The sequence below is a fragment of the Oncorhynchus clarkii genome, chromosome 12 (genome assembly GCF_045791955.1).
Source record: "Oncorhynchus clarkii lewisi isolate Uvic-CL-2024 chromosome 12, UVic_Ocla_1.0, whole genome shotgun sequence".
NCBI lineage: Eukaryota > Metazoa > Chordata > Actinopteri > Salmoniformes > Salmonidae > Oncorhynchus > Oncorhynchus clarkii.
Genome location: NC_092158.1, coordinates 11576842 through 11588957, shown reverse-complemented (window position 1 = coordinate 11588957; position 12116 = coordinate 11576842). Strand labels below are relative to the sequence as shown.

General features: G+C 43.5%; 1 protein-coding gene across 1 annotated transcript in view; it reads right to left on the bottom strand.

The window, feature by feature from the left end:
• Positions 1–12116, bottom strand: part of LOC139422708 (CBP80/20-dependent translation initiation factor) — a 178843-nt gene that overhangs the window by 4887 nt on the left and 161840 nt on the right. The window lies entirely within an intron of this gene.

Here is a 12116-nt window from a genome sequence, read left to right as displayed (position 1 = left end):
GATTTTCTGGATTTTTTTTCTCATTTTGTCTGTCATAGTTGAAGTGTACCTATGAGGAAAATTACAGGCCTCATCTTTTTTAAGTGGGAGAACTTGCATAATTGGTGGCTGACTAAATACTTTTTTGCCCCACTGTACTTGGATGTGTAGTGTCAGCATTTGTTGCTGGCATGTCATGCCTAAGTTTGCTAAGTAGTTGGCAATATCAGTCGGTTTTGTAATGTATGAGCCATCTGATTCAATGAATGATGGAACTGAGTTTGCCTTTTTCCTCAAATATTTCATTGAAGGTGTCATGACGTTGCCCTCTTTGGGTACAGCGAGCACCATCCCCCTCTCTCTGTCTCCTACACTCCTACACTTTCTTCCACCTCACAGAACTTGAGGTCCGAACAACATTTATGTTCTGGAGAAGGCATAAAAGATCGGTGAAGAATCCAGCTACGAACTGGTCCGTTTGGTACAATTTTGTGAAACTCATGGGAGTCGAATACGGCCATATTACCATAACGCTGTTTATATAATAGCCTCAGATATGAGGTTTACATCTAATTGTTGTATAAGATGAATGAGTGAGGATGATACTGTTTGTGTAAATTGTGTAATGGACTGTTTAATGAAGGAAACTCCAATTCCCTTTGGAGTTGAACTAAATCAGAGGACCACCCATGAGCCCAGTTAGGACCTGGCGTCATGAGACAGCCTTTTTCTGCTCTTCCGAATAAATCTCCCAACTAGAGAATTTCTCAACAGACCATGTTTCTATCAATTACGAGAGGACAAAGGTTGCAGACCGGCTTACCTCGATAACGAGAGGGCCAAGGTTTGAGAGGAGACCGAGCTTAAGGTTTGAGTAGATGGTTGAATCTTTTAACCATACCACGTGGTTAAAATCTTAGACTATCGATACCGACAGAATAAGAACAAGTCTTTGATATTAATTACTAGTCTGCAGCTAGGAATTCGGTATCATTGAACTCGAAGACCGACAACAGCCGAAACATCTATTCTACAACGATGAATGTCACTCTGAACTATCCATTCTAAATACGACAGAGAGAGAGAGAGAGAGAGCAGACAAACTCTCCAACAGAAATGAACTTTTCAACAGAGATCACGACGACAGACTGAGCGTAAATATATATATTGATCGCAATTGTTCCCGAATGAGTGAGCGTTCATGTGCAAAGGATTAGCATTTCAATTGTTATAATTATCATTCTGTAGTGACTTCTTAGTCGACCCCCACTCCCCTTTTGTCTAACAAGCCGCCATGCCGGTTTAGCCCACTAGGGCACATCCGCTATAATTTCTTTGTAACCATCTACTTTGTTTGTGTTATGCATTTCTGTGAATTACTTAGTAAATAAACCATTTTAAGACAATTTATATATGGATGACTCAAAGTGAAGACTGGGTTCGTGCAGATAACCAACAATTTACGACGTTTGGAATGAGACTAACGTGAGGTAAAATAAATAATTCATTAATTAAGAAGACTAATTGATCAGATATTAAAATAATCTGAAAAGTTGTATTAGGAAAATTATAACTTTGTAATTTGAATATTTTCCTTGGAGCCCCGACTTCCTAGTTAATTACATTTGATTAATCAGTTTAATTGCGTAATAATAATTACAGAGTGATTTGATAAATAAGTCTTCAGTTTAATGATGCCAAAGACACGACAAAGGCGCTCCAAAGATTTTTACTATCATTCTTAATGTCATTTATCTTTGTTTCATAGTGTAGTTTCTTATTTTTTTTCAGTTTAGTCACATGATTTCTCAATTTGCAATATGTTTGCCAATCGGTTGTGCAGCCAGAGTACCCATTCCTTTTTTCAACCATTTTTCAATTCCTCATCAATCCCCAGGGATTTAACAGCTTTTACAGTTATTTGTTTTTTAAATGGCACATGCTTATTAGTAAATGGAATAAGCAATTTCATAAATGTGTTAAGTGCAGCATCTGTTTGCTTCTCATTACACACCATGGACCAACAAATATTATTTACAACAACAACATAGGAATCACTACACAACGTATTGTATGACCTCTTACACACTATATTAGGCCCAGCCTTTGGAACTTTGGTTTTCCTACATATGGCTACTATACCGTGATCACTACATCTGATGGATCTGGATATTGCTTTTAAACACATATCCGCAGCATTAGTAAAGATGTGATCAATACATGATTTCATTCCTGTGCTGTTTGTAAATACCCTGGTCGGTTGACTGATAACCTGATCCAGGTTGCAGGCACTGGTTACAGTTTGGAGCTTTTTCTTGAGTGGGCAGCTTGATGAAAGCCAGTCAATATTTAAATCACCCAGAAAATATACCTCTGTTAATATCACATACATGATCAAGCATTTCACACGTTATCCAGATACTGACTGTTAGCACTTGGTCTATAGCAGCTTCCCACCAGAACGGGCTTTAGGTGAGGCAGATGAACCTGTAGCCATATTACTTCAACAGTATTTAACATGAGATCCTCTCTAATCTTTACAGGAATGTGATTCTGAATATAAACAGCAACACCACCACTGACATTTATTTTCTGTAAATGTTATAACCTTGTATTGCTACCACTGTATCAAAGGTAATGTCTAATTGAGTTTCAGAGAGTGTCAGGATATGAATGTGATCTGTTACTAGAAAGTTATACATTTCATGAACCTTGTTTCTTAAGCTACATATGTAAACGTGGGCTATTTTGAGTACTTTTCTGGGATGCTTGCTTGTTTTCATTGCTTTACTGAGAAGCTTAGCAGAAGTAGATATTATCATGTTATTTAATGTTAGTTTGTGCAGGGTGAGATGCACACAGTAGACTTCCTACTAGGGCACACCGCCTTAGTGCTAACAGCATAAATCTGGTTCATTGACACATGATTGCTGCATACAATAGCTGTAGGATCAGCAGAGGCATTCAGGGCAGTTAGAGGTACATACATTAGGTTACTTACATTGTGTCTACCAACGCCACTGGGATAATGTACATTTGCTAAAGCATTATGATGAGTCAGCGACACAATGGTAGGGATAAGCTGGGCTTGGGTCATTGATAAGTCATTGTCTCAACGCAGACTTATAATGCTGTGAAAGGATCCAGGAACCTGCGTTACAATGGTAGGGATTAACTGAGCTGGGCTCGGGTCATTGATAAGTCATTGTCTCAACGCAGCCTTATAATGCTGTGAAAGGATCCAGGAAACCAAGTGATTTGGGTGGATCCCATCCTCCTTATAAAACGTGTTTTCTTTCAAAAATTGTCATCAAAAGTTACACCCATTGAGCTGCAATGATCACGTAGCCAGTTGTGAAGAGAAAAAAAATCCTGCTAAAGCGTTCAATGACACGATTCAGAGAGGGCACAAGGACCAGATATGATGGGTATTTTATTAGTGTCTAGCAGAGAGTCAATCAGCTCTTTGAAATCCAGTTTCAACTGTTTAGTAATGTCATTTACCCGAGCTCCGGGGTAGGACATTGTTTCAGCACCAGGAACTGTCACATTCCTTACCATGGAGCTGCCCAAAATCACGGCTGGCGAGAATGACTTAGAAATCCAACCCACTCCCACGCTTCACAGGATGGTGCTGGCATCCACAGCTCGTGACATGCAACCATCGTTGATTGCCATGCTCCTCTTGCTGTGCTATTTCGACTCCGCTATCAGATGGGGGAGGAGAGGCAGGAGATGGCTCCCCTGGCGAACCAACACCGGCCAGTCGGTGCGAACGCCATCCAAGGAACAGGCGTAGAAATTTCCTCAGTTTCTTATGTAGGCTGGCGACCTGTGTGATCAAGGAAGCCACATCAAGCCTATAATCCTCGGAAAGCAAACAATTATCGCACTGGAACTCTGAGTGATCTGGTTTGTCCTGAAACAAAGCGTAGTAGATACAGCTCTTACAGAGCAGGAACCATTAATTTACCTCTCCAGACAAAGAGGGCTCCATGGGAAAACTCATCTGGAACTATCCATTTACCTCTCTAGACAAAAAGGGCTCCATGGGAAAACTCATCTGGAACTATCCATTTACCTCTCCAGACAAAGAGGGCTCCATGGGAAAACTCATCTGGAACTATTCATTTACCTCTCTAGACAAAGAGGGCTCCATGGGAAAACTCATCTGGAACTATTCATTTACCTCTCTGGACAAAGAGGGCTCCATGGGAAAACTCATCTGGAACTATTAATTTACCTCTTCAGACAAAGAGGGCTCCATGGGAAAACTCATCTGGAACTATTCATTTACCTCTCTAGACAAAGAGGGCTCCATGGGAAAACTCATCTGGAACTATCCATTTACCTCTCTAGACAAAGAGGGCTCCATGGGAAAACTCATCTGGAACTATTCATTTACCTCTCTAGACAAAGAGGGCTCCATGGGAAAACTCATCTGGAACTATTCATTTACCTCTCCAGCGCAATTGGAAAACTCATCTCTGACTAACTTCATTAGCTTGATGGCTAACGTTAGCAGTTAGTTTATTTCACTTTTGTTTATTATCTATTTCACTGGCTTTTGCAATGTAGATATGTGTGTCCCATGCCAATAAAGTCCTTTCAATTGAACTGAGAGAGAAAGAGCAAGATGTGAAATCTTGGCTCACTAACAGCTCAGTCCAAACAGAACAGGGTTGTAAAATCCAGTCAGGACCAAACTATGGTTGGGCGGTAGCTACCGAATGGCATATTTGGAGAGTTTGGACATTTTACAAGCAAATGTGAATGAGAGATGATGTGCAAATTAACAAAGTTTTAACGCATGTAGTTCTGGCTCTCCAGCAGCACGTCTACATGCCTTTTCTATGTGTAGTCTGGAGTCACTAGGAGAAGAGGAGGGGCAGAGGGTTGAGGAGAAGAAATACCGCAAGGAAATCAAAATGGCACCGGCAGTTATACAAAAAACTAAGGCTTTGCCTTCAATACTGTAGACGACTACCGCCACCTTATTCATTCAGCCACTTAGTTACAGCAAGTTAGACTAGGAATTGTGCATTTTACACACCAACAACAACAAATAGACACAATGCATAAGAAATATCTTGCTGCCTTTTGTAAACACAGATCTAAAATGCTTCATATTGTCATTTCTGCTCAGCATTAGATTCACTTTGTTCATTTGCACAACATCTCTCATTCACATTTGCTTGTAAAATTTCCAAACTGCATCAAAGCTGGGACCGAGAGACTGAAAAACAGCTTCTATCTCAAGGCCATCAGACTGTTAAACAGCCATCACTAACACTGAGTGGCTGCTGCCAACATACTGACTCAAATCTCTAGTCAATTTAATAATTAAAAAATGTCTGTAATAAATGTATCACTAGTCACTTTACACAATGCCACTTTATATAATGTTTACATACCCTACATTACTCATCTCATATGTATATACTGTACTCTATACCATCTACTACATCTTGCCTGTGCCGTTCGGCCATCGCTCATTCATACATTTTAATGTACATATTCTTATTCATTCCTTTACACTTGTGTAAAGGTAGTTGTTGTGAAATTGTTAGGTTAGATTACTTGTTAGATATTACTGAATGGTCAGAACTAGAAGCACAAGCATTTCGCTACACTCGCATTAACATCTTCTAACCATGTGTATGTGACCAATAACATTTGATTTGATTTTGTGCTTCAGTTGCACTTCAAACTTGAATGAGAATTCAAGACCGGGCATTCTGTCAGTAGACAGTGCTCCTACTGATGTGTAGTTCCAGTACTTTTCTTGGTCTAGCCAGCCTATTTTTCTCTGGTAAAATGCAAGGTTATCTTTAGGCCTAAACATAAAAAATATGATGGACGTGTCGTTTTTGCAAAAAAGACCTTGCTTTTTCATTGTAAGCTCATTTATTTATGTGGCTGCCAGCCAAATAGCATTTCTGTTGTCTTCTGATGAAAATGAAGCTATTTTATGTCAAATGTGTTGCACTAATGTATTTTGTGTGAAGGGAAACTATAGTTGCACGTCCCTGATCACTCTATTGAAGCAGAAAAACACTTGACGTCCATAACAAAATGTGACCCCATGTCAATGCACATCTGCTCCCGCTTTCTCCTGCTATTAACAAACAAACAAACACGTGACTGGCTCAACTGTGCTGGGGAACTAAGTAAGCTTCATAATGTCAAACACGTGACTGGCTCAACTGTGCTGGGGAACTAAGTAAGCTTCATAATGTAAAATAATGTGACAGGTGAAATAAGAATCTGCTTTATCTCCTAACGTATTGCACAAGTTGACTGCAGGTATTTAATAGAAAATTTTAAAAAAAGAGTTAAAAATATTAAAATGATTGAAAAAACCATCCCACGGCTATTAACAAATATCCCTGTATATGGTACAGTATATGCAATATACCGCGTGGTTGTCTTGGCAGGTCTTAATTGGCTGCGTTAATATTACAGTACATTCAGACAGTATTCCTCCCCCTTGACTTGTTCCAAATGTTTTTAAGTTACAGCCTTAATCTAAAATGAAGAAAAAAAAAAAGTTATAAAAAATCTTCAATCTACACAATACCCTATAAGAACAAAGCAAAAATGTTTTTTTTATACATTTTTGCAAATGTATAAAAGTACTCCGTACTTTGTTCAAGCATGTTGGCAGAGATTACAGCCTCGAGTCTTCTTGGGTATGACCCTACAAGCCTGGAACACCTGTATTTGTGGAGTTTCTCAAATTATTCTCTGCATATCCTCTCAAGCTCTTGTCAGGTTGGATGAGGAGCGTTGCTGCACAGCTATTTTCAGGTCTCTCCAGAGATGTTCGATCGGGTTCAAGTCCGGGCTCTGGCTGGGCCACTCAGTCATGAAGTGCGTTGTCTTAGCTGTGTGCTTTGGGTCATTGTCCTGTTGGAGGATGAACCCTCGCCCCAGTCTGAGGTCCTGAGCCGGTTTTCATCAAGGATCTCGTTGTACTTTACTCCGTTCATCTTTCCCTCGATCCTGACTAGTCTCCCAGTCCCTCCCACTGAAAAACATCCTCACAGCATGATGCTGCCACCACTATGTTGTTTCACTGTAGGGATGGTGCCAGGTTTCATCCAGACGTGACGCTTGGCATTCAGGCCAAAGAGTTCAATCTGGGTTTCATCAGAAAAAGAGAACCTTGTTTCTCATGGTCAGAGTGGTCAGAGTCCTTTAGGTGCCTTTTGGCAAATTACAAATGATTATGCGCGGAACTCTAACCCAGAAGCTTATAAGAAATCCTGCTATGCCCGCCAATGAACCATCAAACAGGCAAAGAGTCAATACAGGGCTAAGATTGAATCGTACTACACCGGCTCCGACATTCATCTTATGTGGCAGGGCCTGCAAACTATTACAGACTACAAAGGGAAGTACAGCCGAAAGCTGCCCAGTGACACGAGCCTACCAGACGAGCTAAATCACTTCTATGTTCCCTTGGAGGAAAGCAACACTGAGGCATGCATGAGAGCATCAGCTGTTCCGGACGACTGTGTGATCACGCTCTCTGAAGCCGACTTGAGTAAGACGTTTAAACAGGTCAACATTCACAAGGCTGCTGGGCCAGACGGATTATCAAGACGTGTGCTCTGGGCATGTGCTGATGAACTGGCAGGTGTCTTCACTGACATTTTCAACATGTCCCTGATTGAGTCTGTAATACCAACATGTTTCAAGCAGACCATCACCACTGTGCCCAAGAACACGAAGGCAACCTGCCTAAATGACTACAGACCCGTAGCACTCATGTCCGTAGCCATGAAGTGCTTTGAAAGGCTGGTCATGGCTCACATTAACACCATTATCCCAGAAACCCTAGACCCACTCCAATTTGCATACCGCCCCAACAGATCCACAGATGATGCAATCTCCATTTCACTCCACACTGCCCTTTCCCACCTGGACAAAAGGAACACCTACCTGAGAATGCTATTCATTGACTACAGCTCAGCGTTCAACACCAGAGTACCCTCAAAGCTCATCACTAAGCTAAGGATCCTGGGACTAAACACCTCCCTCTGCAACTGGATCCTGGACTTCCTGAAGGGCCGCCCCCAGGTGGTAAGTGTAGGTAACAACACATCCACCACGCTGATCCTCAACACAGGAGCCCCTCAGGGATGCGTGCTCAGTCACCTCCTGTAATTGCTGTTCATGACTGCACGGCCAGGCATGACTCCAACACCATCATTAAGTTTGCAGACGACACAACAGTGGTAGGCCTGATCTCCAACAACGACGAGACTATAGGGAGAAGGTCAGAGACCTGGCCGGGTGGTGCCAGAATAACAACCTATCCCTCAACGTAACCAAGACTAAGGAGATGATTGTGGACAACAGGAAAAGGAGAACTGAGCACGCCCTCATTATCATCGACAGGGTTGTAGTGGCGCAGGTTGAGAGATTCAAGTTCCTTGGTGTCTACATCACCAACAAACTAGAATGGTCCAAACACACCAAGACAGTCGTAAAGAGGGCACGACAACGCCTATCCCCCCTCATGAAACTAAAAAGATTTGGCATGGGTCCTGAGATCCTCAAAAGATTCTACAGCTGCAACGTCACGGCCGCAAGGCACTTCAGAGGGTAATGCGTACGGCCCAGTACATCACTGGGGCCAAGCTGCCTGCCATCTAGGACCTCGACACCAGCGGTGTCAGAGGAAGGCCCTGAAAATTGTCAAAGACCCCAGCCACCCCAGTCATAGACTGTTCTCTCTACTACCGCATGGCAAGCAGTACCGGAGTGCCAAGTCTAGGACAAAAAGGCTTCTCAACAGTTTTTACCCCAAAGCCATAAGACTCCTGAACAGGTAATAAAATTGCTACCCGGACTATTTGCATTGTGTGCCACCCCCAACCCCAACATACTACCTCAATCAGCCCGACTAACCGGTGCCTGTGTATAGCCTCGCTACTGTACGTAGGCTCGCTACTGTATATAGGCTCGCTACTGTATATAGGCTCGCTACTGTATATAGGCTCGCTACTGTATATAGGCTCGCTACTGTATATAGGCTCGCTACTGTATATAGCCTCGCTACTGTGTATAGCCTCGCTACTGTGTATAGCCTCGCTACTGTGTATAGCCTCGCTACTGTGTATAGCCTCGCTCCTGTATATAGCCTCGCTACTGTGCATAGCCTCGCTACTGTGTATAGCCTCGCTACTGTGTATAGCCTCGCTACTGTGTATAGCCTCGCTACTGTGTATAGCCTCGCTACTGTGTATAGCCTCACTACTGTATATAGCCTCGCTCCTGTATATAGCCTCGCTACTGTGCATAGCCTCGCTACTGTGTATAGCCTCGCTACTATATATAGCCTCACTACTGTGTATAGCCTCACTACTGTGTATAGCCTCGCTACTGTGTATAGCCTCGCTACTGTATATAGCGTCACTACTTTTATAGCCTCACTACTGTTATTTTTCACTGTTGTTTATATTTCTTTACATACCTATTGTTCACCGAATACCTTTGTTTTAAATGTTTTAAATTGCATGTTGGTTAGGGCCTGTAAGTAAGCATTTCACTGTAAGGTCCACACCTGTTGTATTCGGCTCACGTGACAAATAAACTTTGATTTGACGTGCCTTTTACAGAGGACTGGCTTCCGTCTTGCCACTCTACCATAAAGGCCTGCTTGGTAGAGGTCTGCAGAGATGGTTGTAATTCCGGAAGGTTCTCCCATCTCCACAGGGGAACTCTGGAGCTCTGTCATAATGACCATCAGGTTCTTGGCCCTTCTATTGCTCAGTTTGGCCAGGCGACCTTCTTCTAGGAAGCGTCTTGGTGGTTCCAAACCTCTTCCATTAAGAATGATGGAAGCCACTGTGTTTTTGGGGACCTTCAATGTACAAATGTTTTGGTACTCTTCCCCAGATCTGTGCCTCGACACAATCCTGTCTCGGAGCTCTACGGAAAAAATCCTTCAACCTCATGGATTGGTATTTGCTCTGACAGGCACTGTCAACTGTGGGACCTTATAGACAGTTATGTGCCTTTCCAAATCAAGTCCAATCAATTGAATTTACCACAAGTGGACTCCAATCTGAAAACATCTTAAGGATGATCAATGGAAACAATGCATAGGAGCTCATGTTCCAGTCTCACAGCAACGGGTCTGAATACTTATGTAAGCAGCTATTTCAGTTTTCAAAAAATGTAAAAACCTGTTTTCACTTTGCCATTATGGGGTGTTGTGTGTAGATTGATAAGGATGTTTTATTTATTTAATCCATTTTAGAATAAGGCTGTAACGTAACAAAATGTGGAAAAAGTGGCCTGAATACTTTCTGAATGCACTTTATATCATATGGAGCAGAGACAAGAGGAGCAGGTCAGAGCAGAGAGGAGCAGGTCAGAGCAGAGAGGAGCAGGTCAGAGCAGAGAGGAGCAGGTCAGAGCAGAGAGGAGCAGGTCAGAGCAGAGAGGAGCAGGTCAGAGCAGAGAGGAGCAGGTCAGAGCAGAGAGGAGCAGGTCAGAGCAGAGAGGAGCAGGTCAGAGAAGAGAGGAGCAGGTTAGAGTAGAGAGGAGCAGGTCAGAGCAGAGAGGAGCAGGTCAGAGCAGAGCAGAGCAGGTCAGAGCAGAGCAGAGAGGAGCAGAGCAGAGAGGAGCAGAGACAAGAGGAGCAGGTTAGAGCAGAGAGGAGCAGGTCAGAGCAGAGAGGAGCAGAGTAGAGGAGCAGGTCAGAGCAGAGTAGAGGAGCAGGTCAGAGCAGAGAGGAGCAGGTCAGAGCAGAGAGGAGCAGGTCAGAGCAGAGAGGAGCAGAGAGGAGCAGAGTAGAGGAGCAGGTAAGAGCAGAGAGTAGCAGAGCAGAGAGGAGCAGAGCAGAGAGGAGCAGAGCAGAGAGGAGCAGAGCAGAGAGGAGCAGAGTAGAGAGGAGCAGAGCAGAGAGGAGCAGAGCAGAGAGGAGCAGAGCAGAGAGGAGCGGAGCAGAGGCGCGAGGAGTAGAGAGGAGTAGAGAGGGGCAGAGTAGAGAGGAGCAGAGTAGAGGAGCAGAGTAGAGGAGCAGAGTAGAGAGGAGCAGAGTAGAGAGGAGCAGAGAGGAGCAGAGTAGAGAGGAGCAGAGCAGAGAGGAGCAGAGTAGAGGAGCAGAGTAGAGGAGCAGAGTAGAGAGGAGCAGAGTAGAGAGGAGCAGAGAGGAGCAGAGCAGAGAGGAGCAGAGCAGAGTAGAGAGGCAAGGAGTAGAGAGGAGTAGAGAGGGGCAGAGTGTTCTTTCTATCAGAGAACAAAAGGAAATTGACGACTGTGCTGCCAAAAAGTTGAAAAAATACACACCAGACATGCACTTCTCATGAGCTACGAGCCATAGCAGGAAAATAACAGTACGTAGTGCTGAAGAAGTTAAGTACACAAATTCCACCCTGAAAAAGGATGTGTCCCAAATGGCACCACATTCCCTATAAGTGCACTACTTTTGACCAGGGCCCACAAGGTTCTGGTTAAAAGTAATTCACTACGAAGGGAATAGGATGCCATTTGGCACGCATGCCAGAGATATTTTCCAAACACTAAAGACCATTAAGAGTGAAGTGGTTGGTGCATTATGCCTAAGCTGCTGAACCAATCCATGGCCAGCCCTCACAGAGACATTGACCTTTCACCTCTGAGGGATTTGTGTGGGTGGGAGCCGGGGAGATGGGGCCGCAGGGTCCAGAGATAATTGCCTTTCTAACTTAAACAGCGCCAGGTCAGAAAAAAATATCCACACGGGAAGGGAACATCATTCATGAGCCGTGCAGAAGAAGTAGAAGAAGTGTGGTGATTGGTCAGGAAAGCACCAAGGGTGAGGGGGTTGGGCTGAGGTGGGGGAAACAGAGGGTGTGGAACTATTTTTTACTAGAAAACACATCCTAATGTTGTATGTTTTTGTTGCGGGTGCTTATATTTGTCATATTTCACAAATACTAGTGTAATAACATGTAATTGTGCCCTTGCCTAGGCACTCAAAGCCTTGCACTAGCTACTCTAGCTACTGGGCCTTATGAAACTCAAGTCGGCAGGAGAGACTAGCCTGGCGTAACTACGTACTACAACAAACACACATTAAGCTCCATCGGTAGAGATGCCTGGAAGGGCGGTAGGTCGCTTGGCACTAACCTTGGCAT